Below are 14,929 nucleotides of genomic sequence, written 5' to 3'. Positions count from 1 at the left end.
AAATTGTAACCATTAATCTCCAAGTACAGCGTGGAGAAGCCCAAACAAAGATGATTGGACTCCGAGATGAAAATACCAGCGTTTCGACGACATGGCGACAAACACAAACACAACTCTTCCTCTTCTCCATCGGAGCACAACAAGACCACGCCCCTTTTTTGTGTATTCATGTGGGCGGAGGTTAGTCAAAAAACTGTTTTAGTGACGTCATTACTGCAGGAACTAGAGGGATGTAGTCCAAACGGGTCGTTCGTTGTAGGCGAATTCTGTTAAATAAAATATCTCGCTTGGCATTGAACCTTGAGCGTTAGAATTTTACAGATATTATTTATACTCTAACAACAACATTACACACTAACTAAAGTTTAAAACATGGGATCACGAAGAACGGGAACTTTAAAACCACTCATCTTTGCCGTTTGTTGCTGTTATATAGCATTATTAATATGTAATGTTTAATGAATAGTTTTAATTTGTTTAAGTGATGCCAATCACGACAACTTTGCAAACATTTTTGTTAAAACCACTCTGATCAACCTCAACACTCAAAACTGCATTGTGCTTGTGATTTTTGTCGTTGACTTATCTCGGTCTGTCTTTTCTAGTGAGATGTCTCTGGTTTTCCCGCGACCTTATACCAGTGTGATCAGCAAGAAGGACAAGCGACTCATGGCTGAGGTGAACGCCTCCCCCTCAAACACTTCGTCACCGCCAAGAAGAAGATCAACGGCATCTTTGAGCAGCTGGCCGCCTACATCAAAGAGAGCTCAGCCTTTCTGGAAGGTGTCTGCTTTCGTGACTTAGCTCCACTCTTGTCATTGCTGCGTGCTGGTCACCTGTCAAGCTGATAAGAGCTCAGATATCAAAGACAGGTTATGAAACAGCTGAAGGCTCAGGGAAAAAGCGTGGCTCGGTCAGGTGTATCGTGTGTAAGGCATTTTTCTATGAACATCTTATGTGTTCTTTAGGCAAGGCTTTGCAGATCTACCCTGGCAGCTCATAATCTCACAGCATTTTACTTAAAGGATTTTGGTTTATTTGAGGTCAATCATATTTTAGCAAAACTTCCTCCGCTTAAGCTGAAAACCTAAAAAGCTGAAAACCAGTTCTGTCCCTAACCCTGAGATATTACCTTTGCCACGTCAAATTGTTGAGGAGAAGTGCATAATTACTTTTCTTAGTGATTTAACATAGAGTTATTACTTCACAGACAATAAAACTGTACAAATTCCAAAGATTGCATTAAAATAGTTACATACACTACCAGTCAAAAGTGTTTGAACAGTAAGGTTTTTAATGATTATCGGATGGGAGGTGCATTACATTTTTAATTTGAACAAGTTGGAGGTTTTTCTAACTTTAAGAGGTTACATGAATATAAAACAGCAGTTAAGAAGAGTTTTACACTTAAATACGTTTAGTGAATAGTTATCATAGAGACTCGAGTGTTGGCTCTTTTGATTCGGACCAATAAGCAATCACCTAACATTCCCCCAAAACACCTTAGCAACTGAACAGCAATGGTGTGCTAATCACTGAGATTGATGCAATCATGACAACAGCCTTTACTTTTGACTATCAATGCATTTTGAAGTTACAGATGTTGTTGGTGAAGTATTGAACCATCAAGTGTAGCTGAACTGGTCTGTCTTCTTGACAGAGGCTTACAGCGATGAGGAACTGGATCCTGTCACTACGGAGGAGCAGGTGGCGGAGGTGCGAGGTTACCTGTCCAGAGTGGCAGGGATCGGGGAGGTCCTGTCCCGCAGACACATGAAGGTGGTCTTCTTTGGCAGGTATAATGCATACCTATTGTCTCTCACAGCATGAGTGCAAAGATTGTATTCATTGTTTTTATGTGAATGCTTGGGTATTCAGTGCAAGATTGGAAAGATAATTTGTGATTAAGTCATAATGTTTGTGTTAACAGGACAAGTAACGGGAAGAGCTCAGTCATTAACGCCATGCTCTGGGACAAAGTGTTGCCGTCTGGAATCGGACACACCACCAACTGCTTCCTACGAGTGGAAGGCACTGATGGCAATGAGGCTTTCCTGCTCACCGAGGGATCGGATGAAAGAAAGAGTGTTAAAGTAATGCTCTCTCCCTGCATAATCATCATAACGGCATTACGGAGTCATTTTGGAAGCTGCTCCCTTTGTTTGAGCGTTTGGGAGTGTCTGGCATGTTGAACGGAAATTGGCTTCTTGTGTAACTCAGGGGTTCCCAAACTTTTTCAGCCAAAGCCCTTAGACAAGATATTTATTTGAAGTGAAATGTAAAATATATATATATATATATATATATATATATATATATATATATATATATATATATTTCAATAATTTAATGGCACTTTCGCTTGATGACGCTTCTCTGATGGAAGTTAATGGTCACATTGCATGAAAATAAAAAATGTATATACATTTTTTATTTTTTATTTTCATGCAATGTGAACATTAACTTCCATCAGAGAAGCGTCATATATATATATATATATATATATATATAATTTTTTTATATATATTGACAAAATGTTGTGAATTCTTTGTCATACATTGCAGTTTGAACTACAATATGAATTGTAAAATACATTACACTAATACCATCAAAAGTTATTATTATTACTATTATTATTTTTTAACTCCGATTCTAAAAACATAAAGTCATGTTTTTCTTGATAAGAGTCCTTCAAGTAATTTACTTTTAAAATAGTCAGGTTTTAAGTACTTAAATGCTAGTGTGTGTGTGTGTGTGCTGGCAGACAGTGAACCAATTGGCCCATGCCGTACACCAGGATGAGGATTTGGACGCAGGCAGTCTGGTGTGTGTCATGTGGCCTAAAGTGAAGTGTGCGCTGCTGCGGGATGACCTGGTGCTTGTGGACAGGTGAACACACACTCGAGACACACTGACCACACTATTAGGAAAAATCGACAGTACAGCACCATTGCATTCAATACGTTGCCTGCTTTAATTTACAGATCTATTAATTCTGCACAGATTAAACTTTCACATGCATATTTTTTATTATAATTTTTATACATCATATTATGATATTTTGCTTGCTAGATGCGTTTTTTAATATTAAAATGATATAAGGATACCATTGTAATGGCTTTATAAGCTTACTGCATTTGAAGCGATATTAGTTATATTTTTCATTTGGAAACTTATAAAATCTTCCTTTTCAAGCCGACAGCTGGACAGCTGGATTGACAAATTCTGCCTCGATGCTGACGTTTTTGTGCTGGTGGCCAATTCAGAGTCCACTTTAATGCAGTGAGTTTAAAATGCTTCAGTTTGTGAAAAAAAAAAAAAAAGCTTACATAGAATTTGCTATATATTACAGTATTATGATTTCATTTTTTAACGTTTGTGTATAAATCTTGATACAGTTGACTTGTTATACATACATTTATACATTTAATCTTGTTTAGCACGATTATCCTGATTGTCCTGTGACCTCACTGGTGTCAGCGTATCAAAACATGCCTCTCCTCTACCCTCTTAAAGGAAAAGTCATTCTTTCACAAAGTGAACGAGCGCCTCTCCAGCCCCAATATCTTCATCCTGAACAACCGCTGGGACGCCTCCGCCAGCGAGCCCAAGTACATGGAAGAGGTGTGACACACACACACACACACACACACACACACACACACACACACACACACACACACACACACACACACACACACACACACACACACATCCTCTGAGTCTCACCACCCTGAGATGTATTTGAAACAATTAGCATCCCTGATACTTAAACCTAATACTGTAAGCATGATTTTTACAAAATGAGGGATGAGGTGAAGGTTTAAGAATAGTTTTTGTCGGTTCACAAACAAATTTGAATAATAAAAAAACCCTAATTTTAAGAAAAAGTGAGCGTTTTGAAGGACACATGGTGTTTTAGCAGGTGGATCATGAGTCTTGTGTGTTTGTCAGGTGAGACGGCAGCACATGGAGCGCTGCACTAGTTTTTTAGTGGATGAGCTGCGGGTGGTGGATCGCGCTCAGGCCAGCTACCGGATCTTCTTCATCTCTGCTAAAGAGGCTCTTCAGGCGCGTGTCCAGAAAGCCCAGGGAATGCCTGGAGCAGGTACATCAGGGCTTCACAAACCTTTTTATTACCCAAACCCTTTAGATCTAAAAAAATTTATTTGAGGCACCCCATAAGATTTTAAGCTTACAAGTATTATAAATATATAACTATTTTGATAAAATATTTTCCTTCTCATGGGTTTCTGATGATGGTTAGTGGTCACACGACATGCAAGTAAACAAATAACTTTTTTTATTTATAATTTTGCACAATTTGGTGAAAAAATGATACAGTATTGCAATTATTTTGTCATATAGTGCTATTTGAACCGCAGTAGCTGGACTTTAGAGTGTACTCAGTCAACATTAGATTCAGAGGTTTTTATAAACCATTTCAAATTTGATACAATTCCCCAAATTTAAAAATTATGATGATAATAATAATAATAATAATAAAGCTATTGTTATACTATTATTATTTTTAAGTTTTAGTTCTAAAAATGAAGACAATTGTACTGTAAAATAAAAAAGTGAATATTATATTACAATTTTTATGTTACTCTATATTTTACACTTACTATACTAATATATATATACTTTACTTTCAAATGTTTACTTTCAAATTTTAAATTCATGCACTTTTAAAAACTTCATTGCCTTTGATATTTCAAAATCAAGCTTTTATTACACTAAATGGGTGGAATATTGGAGGAATGCTGTAAACTTCTGTCCACAGAAATGTTGGAAATTTATGAGAGTGTGCAAATAAAGTGATTCTAGCACACATTGTGCTCCCAGATAAACATTAAACTCAGCACTTTACAGTGATTATTGTACTAAGCTATATCACAATTTCACATTTATTTTGATTAATTGTGCAGTCCTAATTTAGTCATTTTAATATTAGAATCGATTTAATGTTACATTTTTTTTTATCATTTGGGAAACCTAGCATTACAGCATCTTAAGTCAAATATGCTTTCATGTGAACATTGTGAACTTTAGTGTGTGTGTCCAACTCTTTTATTATTGAAAAAACAAGAAAGCTGCTCTTTTCCCTGTAAAGAGGTTGTTTTTGGATTTCAGGTGGTGCTCTGGCTGAAGGTTTTCAAGCGCGAATGTTTGAGTTTCAGAACTTTGAAAGGCGTTTTGAGGTGAGTGTTGTAGGTTTTGAGACTGTGGTTGGTTTAAGCGTGTTTGTCTGACTCAGATACGTGTGTCCTTACAGGAGTGCATCTCGCAGTCAGCAGTCAAGACTAAGTTTGAGCAGCACACGATGAGGGCCAAGCAGATTTCTGAAGCTCTGCGTCTGATGATGGACTCTGTGCACATTGCAGCTCAAGAGCAGAGTGAGTGTAAAGACTCCTGCTTTTCTGAGCGGTAATCCATCACATTAACACACTGGTGACATTGAAATGATGCTGTGCTGTTACAGACTGAGGAGGAGATAGAAAGAGTCGAATGTTGAAATTAGGGATGATATCCACAACATATTTGACATTTTGCTGCTAATATAAAATAAACAGTAATTGTGCATGATTTTCCTGAGCTTAAAGAAGTGTTTTGATTATCATCTGTGTGTTCAAATCAAAAGATTCAGCTTTTCACATCAGAGCTGTGAGTGTAAATTTCAACTTAAAAGTTACGAATATTAAAATGACAAGTTCTCACGGTTAAATCAACAAGCTCTCGAGTTTTGCTTCTGTTTTACCTGCATACCAGCATGACTGCACATAAACCAGGCGACAAAACAAAACAGAGTTGCTGCTGCTTCTTGCATCACAAGTGGTTAGGATACAGTGACCAGGAACCAGTCTTAGATCAGCTTTATTCAAATGGATCATTTGAAGGATTTCTATGCATTGACTGAAATGAATATTTAGAGTGATGAATTTTTGTGTGTGTTCTTGTTCAGGATTCATAGTTTAGAGGTGAAAGAGGAGAGGGAAGACCGGCTGGAGTTCATCGATAAACAGCTGGATCTGCTCACTCTGGACTGCAAGAGCAAAATCAAGAAGATCACAGAGGAGGTGGAGAAGCAGGTGAGGCTGTTTTCAGCGCGTTAGTAAGTTAACTAACATCACCAGTATACATCAGTTATGATCTGAGCTCTTAGTGTGGACATACAGCTGAACACATGCAAGTCAAGTCACCTTTATTTGTAGAGCGCTTTATTCAGTACTGGTTGTGTCAAAGCAGCTTTACACTGTCAAACTGGAAAATAGTTTGTCAATGATGCAAGAAGACAATAACAGAGTCGTTTCTATATTAAATGGAAACACATAATGTCATAATTTCAAGGCATTAGTTTGGTAATGGGTATTGTGCAAAACCTGAGTCTTTAGTAACTTTAATTTTCAGTTGAAGGTGTTTCCATGTTTCATCCCGTTCGTCACTATTTGTAGGTGTCTAACGGCATGGCAGAGGAGATCCGGAGACTGGCTGTGCTAGTGGACGACTTCCACATGGACTTTCATCCTTCACAAGTGGTGCTTAAAGTATATAAGAACATGAGTTGGACTTAAATTGGTCTTCCTCCAATCTGGCCCCATATCTTCACCTCTTTATTTGTATGCTTTTTTATCTACTGTTTGTTTAGTGTCATCATGCAGCTCACCTCAAGGAAAACCACTAGCTTCCCTGTAATATCGTGATCTTATCTACGACCTTGTCCTTGAGCTTGTTAACTTTCAGTTTTGCATAGGGCTGTGTACAAATTAAACCAATTCATAGCCAGGGCTTGAATTTCGGTGTGATATAACACATAATTCTCCTGATTTCCGCAGTTTTTGCGCTTGTGATGCGGGAAATTCCCGCAAATATTTCAGTGTGATGGAATGTATCATTTGCATGTGCTTATAAATCTCACAATTTTAAACATTCAAGTACTCAGTTCAGTACTTGCACGCTCTCTGTGAAAGACCTAACCCTAACCCAAGGCCTTCACACATAGAGGGAAAAAAACTAAAACAAAATCATGTAAATTATATGTTATTAAAATGCATTAAATTAATTTAACAGCATTTAATCATAGGTTAATGTGTAATCTTTGGTGCTCCATTACATGATGGAGAAATGTATTTTGTGTTATGTCATTTTGATGATTGAAATGATTGGTTTCAGGAGCTGCACAAGCACATAGAGGACGGTCTTGGCAGGAATATGTCTGAGAGATGCTCCTGTGCGATAACTGCAGCACTGAAAAACACACAGACTGAGATGATAGGTCAGTATCCCTCTCATACGGTGAGTTTTCATACAGCTCACACCAGTATCAGCAGCAGGTTAAAGCACTTCTGATCCTTCCAGAGGGCCTGAAGCCCCTGCTGCCCATCGGGATTCGAGAGCAGGTGGATATGATGGTGCCCAGACAGTGCTTCACCCTCAGCTACGACCTCAACTGTGACAAACTCTGCAGCGACTTCCAGGAGGACATCGGCTTCCACTTCTCCCTGGGCTGGACCATGCTGGTCAACCGCTTCCTGGGACCCAAAAACACACGCCGTGCACTCATGGGCTACAATGACCAGGTTTCACCTGTTAATTGCAGACTTCTGTTTTGTAATAATGTTCAGATTTGTCCATCTAAATCCGGGTGTCCAATCCTGGTTCTATAAGGCCAGCAATCATGCATATTTCTTCAGTGGAATAGAAGGCCTCTGTGTTTCGGCGAAAGTAGTGCCGAAAAACTGAGTGCTGTGAAACATGGAAGACAAAAATGATATTCCTATTATGGATTTTTGAAAATTTGTTCTCATGCAGTGTGTAACGCAGCTCTAAGTGAATGAAAACATCCTGGCAAGTTTTAAATCTGAAAGTGAAACGTGTGTATAGTTATTGTCTCTTAAAAGAAAAAGTTTTTAAAACGAATCCCAAGCTGTTTCATGTTGATGTCAACATGAAACATCAGCATACTGCCCGCCCACTTGTTGGTCTTTTCACGTTAGTTTGAATGAAGATGCAGATTCACTCTTTGCCACTAGGTGCCGCTTTTGGAGCAGTAAAATAGCGGTTTCCCCAGTAACGCTGTAAACAAAGCAGCACTGTGCTCACAAACACTGCTTTATCAGGCATTACAGGGATGATGAAATGAAAATGAAATCAGCCAATCACCGCAGATTAGCGTCACGCAAAGGAGGGGTTTGAAAATAATGAATCGTTAAACGAATCGTTTGGGAGTCTTTGAACAAATAGGAAAAATAAATTATAAGACAATGAAAGTGTTTTTTTGACCTTACTTGCTTGTCAACGTGTTGTTGGGGACTCCATAAACCAAAACATAAACCTTACACTAGCTATAATAGGGGCACTTTAAAATATACTCAGTAAACAATGTAATATGAATAAGTATTTATTCAACAATAAAAAATTAAAAAATTCAAAATTGTGAAGAACATACATGCAATAGTGAAGTAAAACTATTTTCCCCACTCGTACTGTATGTATTTCTGTCACACGCAAAAGTTTTAAAAATGTCCTTGTATAGTGAGACTGCAGTTACTGAAATCTCCAGTCATCACATGAGCTTGAGTTATGGCTGTGCAGCGGAGCCAGTGTTTATATCTGTATCTGTAACAATCACAGAATTATTCGTATCTGTATTCGGATAATACCGGTAGTAGGCGGTAGTGATGCGCGGGTCAGATTTTTTTCCAACCCGCAGGTCCCCGGTTTTATGAAATTTATTTGGCCTGCCCCACAAATACAGTAAAATTTCTTTACCAGCCCTGACCTGATAGGGGAAATCATGCAAGTTACGTTGCTACTTAGACCTTCATATTGTAACCTTATCAAAGAACCTAATAAAATATGAAAATGAGTTACTCAACCTCGAGCCAATAGCCTTCAAGTATGAGATGTGACGGAGCATGTGATTTGTTGAATGTAGTGAACGAATACGCCCTTCACTGAGCGAGATCGAGAGATCTCGTTCATAAATGAGTTGAAAGAACTGATACATCTCGTTCATAAATGAGTTGAGAGAACTGATACATCTCGTTCATAAATGAGTTGAAAGAACTGATATATCTCGTTCATAAATGAGTGAAAGAACTGATACATCTCGTTCGTGAATGAAATGAATGAGAGTATACCGGGTCAGTCGGCCAAGCATGTAAATCTCGATCAGCAATCAGCAGATACTAAGCGCATTTATAGGTACTGTGCACATACGCTTTCGTTTTCATATTTAGCATACAGAACATAACGCCACGTTAAATCCCCGATTTATTAATGTGAATATATTATATATGAACTGTCTGACCAAACAATTAAAATGTTAAGTATACAAGAAAACCTTGTGCTTTGTTCATCTGAACAACTTAATTAGACTATTTATTGAATGCGATTATGCACACATTTTAATAAAGCCAAATCAGTTTTTGTCACAAGTAAATTAATGTAATGTTTTCTCTAATGTTTTCAACTACTTGTAAATCATGAGAAAATCCCTATTCTAAACAGTGACATGGTGCAGTGCAGTCGCCTGTCAATGGCGTTAGTCACCCTTTGTTACCGCCTTTACTGACGTAGAAACCACATGACAACAGTGTCGTGGACAAATGCGGAAGTAGCTTCGCATCAAACTTCAACTAGAAAGAGATGCCAATCTCGCTTGTGTTTTACTCGACAGGTGAGTTGTTTTGATTCGTATCTTTACAGAAAACGTATGCTATTATAACGATCAACGAGATTAGTATAATGGGGCATACACGCCAAACGTGGTGCATCGTGTCTCTAGACCCGCGCGAGGACGCGTCTGATCCATAGTCTGATCGCGTCTTTGCATTGACTTTGTATGTAATCTACTCGCGCAAATTGTTGAACTCGCGTTAAATCCATGATTTATCTCTCCGTCTGATTGATGGCCGTCAGCGGTTGGGTAGAAGACAACAAATCCCATCATTCCACGCTCCTTCTTAGCGTCATCAAACCACGCGATTGTTATTGTTTTTGTAGTGCCCTCTAGTGGCAGGTCCTACAACCTGTACCTTTAAGACATGACACCTAAGACAATCTCTATTGCCACCTGCAGGCGTATTTGTGTAATATGAAGAAATGGTCATTGAACGAATCAGTGAACAAATCTGAATGAATCATTTTGGTGAATGAACTGAAAATTAATGAATCTCTTGAAAGAATCAAAATTTCCACCACTAAATTGCACGCAACATATATAGATTTTTTTATATTGTTTTTAATGACCCGCCCCAACCCGCCCCACAAAATAAAGTGCCAATTTCTCTACCCGCCCCAACCCATTTTGAATCGTCACATATTTGAATCGATTTTTAACGGGCTCGTGGTTAGTCGTTTGATGTCTATCTTCTAACAGTCGGAGCTGATACCCTTGTATAGGCAGTGATGTTGTACGGTTGTGCTTCGGGGTGAAAATGGGTTTGAGTCCCAGCTCGGGGACCTTTCGTGATCCAATAAATACATATTTAAATATTTTTGTAATTAAAGCAGTGAGGGCTCCTGTTCAGTTTGGAAATATGGAAATTGATTTAAGTCATTTTTCAGGAAATGCCCGGAGAAAGCTAACTGCAGCACTTATATTTTATTTGCGCTCATTTCATTCATAGAGTTTACACTCGTTTACTGACATGAACCGAGAGAAATGAACCAAGAGAAATGAACCAATAGAAAACATTACCGTCTCCAGCCGCCAGAGGGCGCTCTATGCTGCTCAGTGCTCCTGTAGTCTACACTGAAGACATAGAGCGCCCTCTCGCGGCTGGAGACGGAAATGTTTTCTCTTGGTTCTTGGTTCTAAATAAATGCGACTTATAGTCCGGTGCGACTAATACATGTTTTTTTCCTCATCATGACGTATTTTTGGACTGATGTGACTTATACTCAGGTGCACTTATAGTCCAAAAAATACGGTAGTTTGATTCATAAAGTTTACTTTGATTCACTTCACACATACTCATCAAGTATGTGTTTTGTGTGGTCAGGTTCCCAGGCCTCTGGCCATCACTCCGGTCAGCACCAGTATGCCTCCTTTCCCTCAGGGTTCCATGACCCAGGAAGAGCTTATGGTTTCGATGGTAACCGGACTGGCATCACTCACCTCTCGGACATCAATGGGCATTATAGTCGTCGGAGGAGTGGTAAGATCATAATCTCTGATGCACTACAAAATATAATGCACATTCTGTCTTCATTTCCTCGCCAGCATCTCCTGGTCTAATGACTTCAGTCACAGTGACTGTGGGAATATCAGACGGATGTAATGTTTGTGTCTCAGATCTGGAAGGCGGTGGGCTGGAGGCTCATCGCTCTGTCTGTGGGTCTCTACGGGCTGCTGTACGTTTATGAGACACTCACCTGGAACACAAGGGCCAAAGAAAGAGCATTTAAAAGACAGTTTGTGGAGTACGCCAGTGAGAAACTACAGCTCATCGTCAGCTACACGGGATCCAACTGCAGCCATCAGGTTCAGCAGTAAGTTTGAGTCTCAGTCCAGTATAAACCAGATTGTAGTTGATCTGGATCTTGATGCAAATGCAATGCTGTTGTGTCATTTAGACCAGTGGTTCCCAAACTTTTCCATTCCACGACCCACCTAGACAAGTGTAATATATTTCACGACCCACCAAAATATTAAAAAAAAAAAAAAAACAACGAGTGAAATTACTTTAAACCTAATCTTACTTAAAATTTTTATGACAGAAATTAAGTATTTAAGAAAAATAACCATTTTATTTTAGAGTACAACTGAAAATTTCACTACAAATTTACAAGTTTTAATTTTTGTTTACTGGCGTTAAAATATGTAGTGTCCATAAAAACGTGAAGCAGGCTCACTCCAGTGAAGTGTGATCTGCGCTGCTGTGTTTTGTTGCATTCATGATCCTTCCGTGTGTGTCGGCGAGAACGGAGCACAATCCAACACTTTTTTAGAAAAGCATAAGAAGCAAAGCAGAACTATCTAAAACAGTTTGGAGATTAAAATAATTGTGAAATAGGTAAAAAAAGACCGATTGAACCTTTTAATGACATTGCTCTGAGACCTTCAAAACACGCAACGCACACGGACTTAATTGCAATTTGAAAATCACACTAAGGATATTGCAGTTCATTATTAATGTTGGTGGGCTATATCGTTGTGATGAGTGGGTTCCCAGTTCCCGCCTCCTTCTTCCTGTGATTGTGAAGATTTTAATGTTTTACACTGGTGCCGAAGCCAGGGAGGAAGGAGGGGCGCGCTGCCGAAGATCCTTCGCCGCTGGGGTGAATCCGCAGTGCCATCGAGCAGGGCGAAGGAGTCTGCCGCCGAGGGTGCTCGATGTGGTGGGCTGGAGTGAGTTGCCGGGGGGGGGGGGGGGCGAACTCACTCCAGCCCACCGCCTCGATGACTCCTTCGTGGAAAGAGGTGGGAACCGGCGGACAATCAAACAAAGTTTTAATAACCAAATAAACACAAAACAGCGCGACAGCCCCTCTCGGATGACTGCCGTGCACAAATAAAAAACAAACACAAAATAAAACCCAGGCCTGGTCCTCTCTCGTCCTTCACTGTCATCGCTCCTCTTTTGTATCTTTCCGATCTCCTCCGTGGTTCTTGAGACCGGTGAGTGTTGCTCATTTCCCAATCACTCCACCGGCCTAGCTCTGTTCCCATGGCACTAGGCCCCGCCCCACTCGTCACATTCGTGCAGCCCTAGACTGAACTGTGTTAGTGTCTGTGTGTCATTGAAACGCAAAATTAGCTGCAGCCAAGTGACTTTGTGCGACCCACCTTGTTCCATTCCGTGACCCACGAGTGGGTCGCGACCCACAGTTTGAAAACCCCTGATTTAGACATCATATAATGCAGACTAGTGGCCCTGAACACACTACTGTCCTCTAGTGGAGAAATTAAACACATGAAGTATATGTTATGAGAGATTTATTTTCTGTAGTATTGTTTTTCAGTCATTGTTGAATCCAGCCTGTTTACCTATGAATGTTTGTCCCAGGGAGCTGGCCGGCACTTTCTCTCAGCTCTGTCAGCAGGTGGACGTCACCAGACAGCAGCTGGACGATGAAATACGGGATCTGAACAGCAAGATCGAACAGCTGGACGGCCTGCAGAGTAAAGCCAAGCTGCTCAGGTGAGAGTCTGTGATGTCACATCATATGATCATGCATTTGCTGTGTGTTTGCAGTCGACTCTAGTGTTTATGATGTCTAATCCTGAATAAGACGACATATAAACATAGTTTAAAGGTTTGGGGTCAGGAAGATTTTTAAAAGGAATGAATACTTTTATTCAGAAAGGATGCTATAAATTAATCTGAACTGCCAGTAAAGACATTCATAATTTGTGTTTCAAATGAATGCTGTTCTTTTGAACTTTATAATCATCAGAAAACCGGGAGTAACGATTCTGAAAATCACAGGTATAAATTAATTTGTAACTATTAAAATTGCATACATGCATTTTGAATTGTAATCATATTTCACAGTATTGCTGTTTTTTTCAATGTATTTTTTTGATCAAATAAATGCATCTTTGGTGAACATAAGAGACTTCTTTCAAGTTTTACAAACCGCAAACCACGTTTTCAGAACCGTTTCAAAATAATGCACATTTTGGTTACAATTATCAAGATATGTTTTAATAACAGGTTTTACTGGAAATTATTTATAAATGCACCAGTGTATGTGAAAATTGAGATTTATACATCACGTGAAAGCTGAATAAATAATCCTTCCATTGATATATGGTTTATTAGGATCAGACACTGTTTGTCTGAGATACAACTATATGAATATCTGGAATCTGAGGGTACAAAAAAATCGAAATACTGAGAAAATCACCTTTGAATTTGTCCAAATGAATTCTTAGCAATTCATATTACTAATCAAAAATTAAGTTTTTATATATTTACAGTAGGTAATTTACAAATTGTCTTCATTGAACATGGTCTTTACTTAATATCCTAATGATTTTTGGCATAAAAGAAAATACAATGTTTTTTTAGGCTATTGCTAAAAATATACCCCAGTGACTTAAGACTCTGGAGTTTTGTGCTCTATTATCACATACACATAATTGTAAATATCAATTATTTGGACTACAAAGAACTAGAGAGAAATCCTTAACTTTCAGAGCTGATTTGTGGAAATTCAACACTCTTTGGCTCTGTAGTTTAAATCAGAGACACAGTTTAAACATTTCTTGTGCCTAGTGAGTTATAACTCCAGTTAGCAGGGGGGAAACTAGTCTGCCGCTCGGACCTTTCAAAAATAAAGATAATTTTGTATATTTCTGATGTTCATTTCATTGTGATTTCTTCCCCAGGAATAAAGCTGGCTGGCTGGACAGTGAACTCAACATGTTTACCCAGCAGTACCTTCACCAGGGCCGATAGAGGTCCGTCTGGACACCTGGCCATGCTTTCAACCCCCTTATATCAGCAGACCAAATATTGCTCAGCATATTTCTCTTTTTTTCTATCAGGATGCATTTGAGAGTGCAGCGACGTGCCACTTTGTACACATTGTTTGTATTGTATTATTTATTCTCGAGTGAAGAGGTCATGTTAATGGCTTGGCCTCTTTGTAGACTGTGTTATATTCGAGATGTGTTCGTACGTCACCGCAAGTTCAGCAAGTGAGATGTCTTCTAAATGGGCTTCATGTGCCTTGTGATGAATCTGACAGTGTGCTGCTGTACGGGTTTCCTCTTCGGTCTTTGTCACGACTCTATGATCGTTTCCATTCCACTCAGTGTGAAGTGATCTCAGCAAAGAAAAATAATGATATTTAGGTCACCCTGTTCCCAAAATCTTGATCTGGCAACATTAAAGTCTTGAATGAAATCAGCAATCTTTTCTAATGCCTTTCCAACTTTCCACCCATAGCTGCACTGTTTTCCCTCTAAATG

At 39.1% G+C, this 14,929-nt stretch overlaps 1 pseudogene; it reads left to right on the top strand.

Annotated features, from left to right (window-relative positions):
* The first annotated feature begins 609 nt into the window (after positions 1–609).
* Positions 610–14,929, top strand: LOC132114550 (mitofusin-2-like; annotated as a pseudogene).

This window comes from Carassius carassius, chromosome 34, assembly GCF_963082965.1.
Source record: "Carassius carassius chromosome 34, fCarCar2.1, whole genome shotgun sequence".
Lineage (NCBI taxonomy): Eukaryota > Metazoa > Chordata > Actinopteri > Cypriniformes > Cyprinidae > Carassius > Carassius carassius.
Note: the sequence above shows the minus strand (reverse complement) of the source record. Positions and strands in the feature narration are given on the sequence as shown.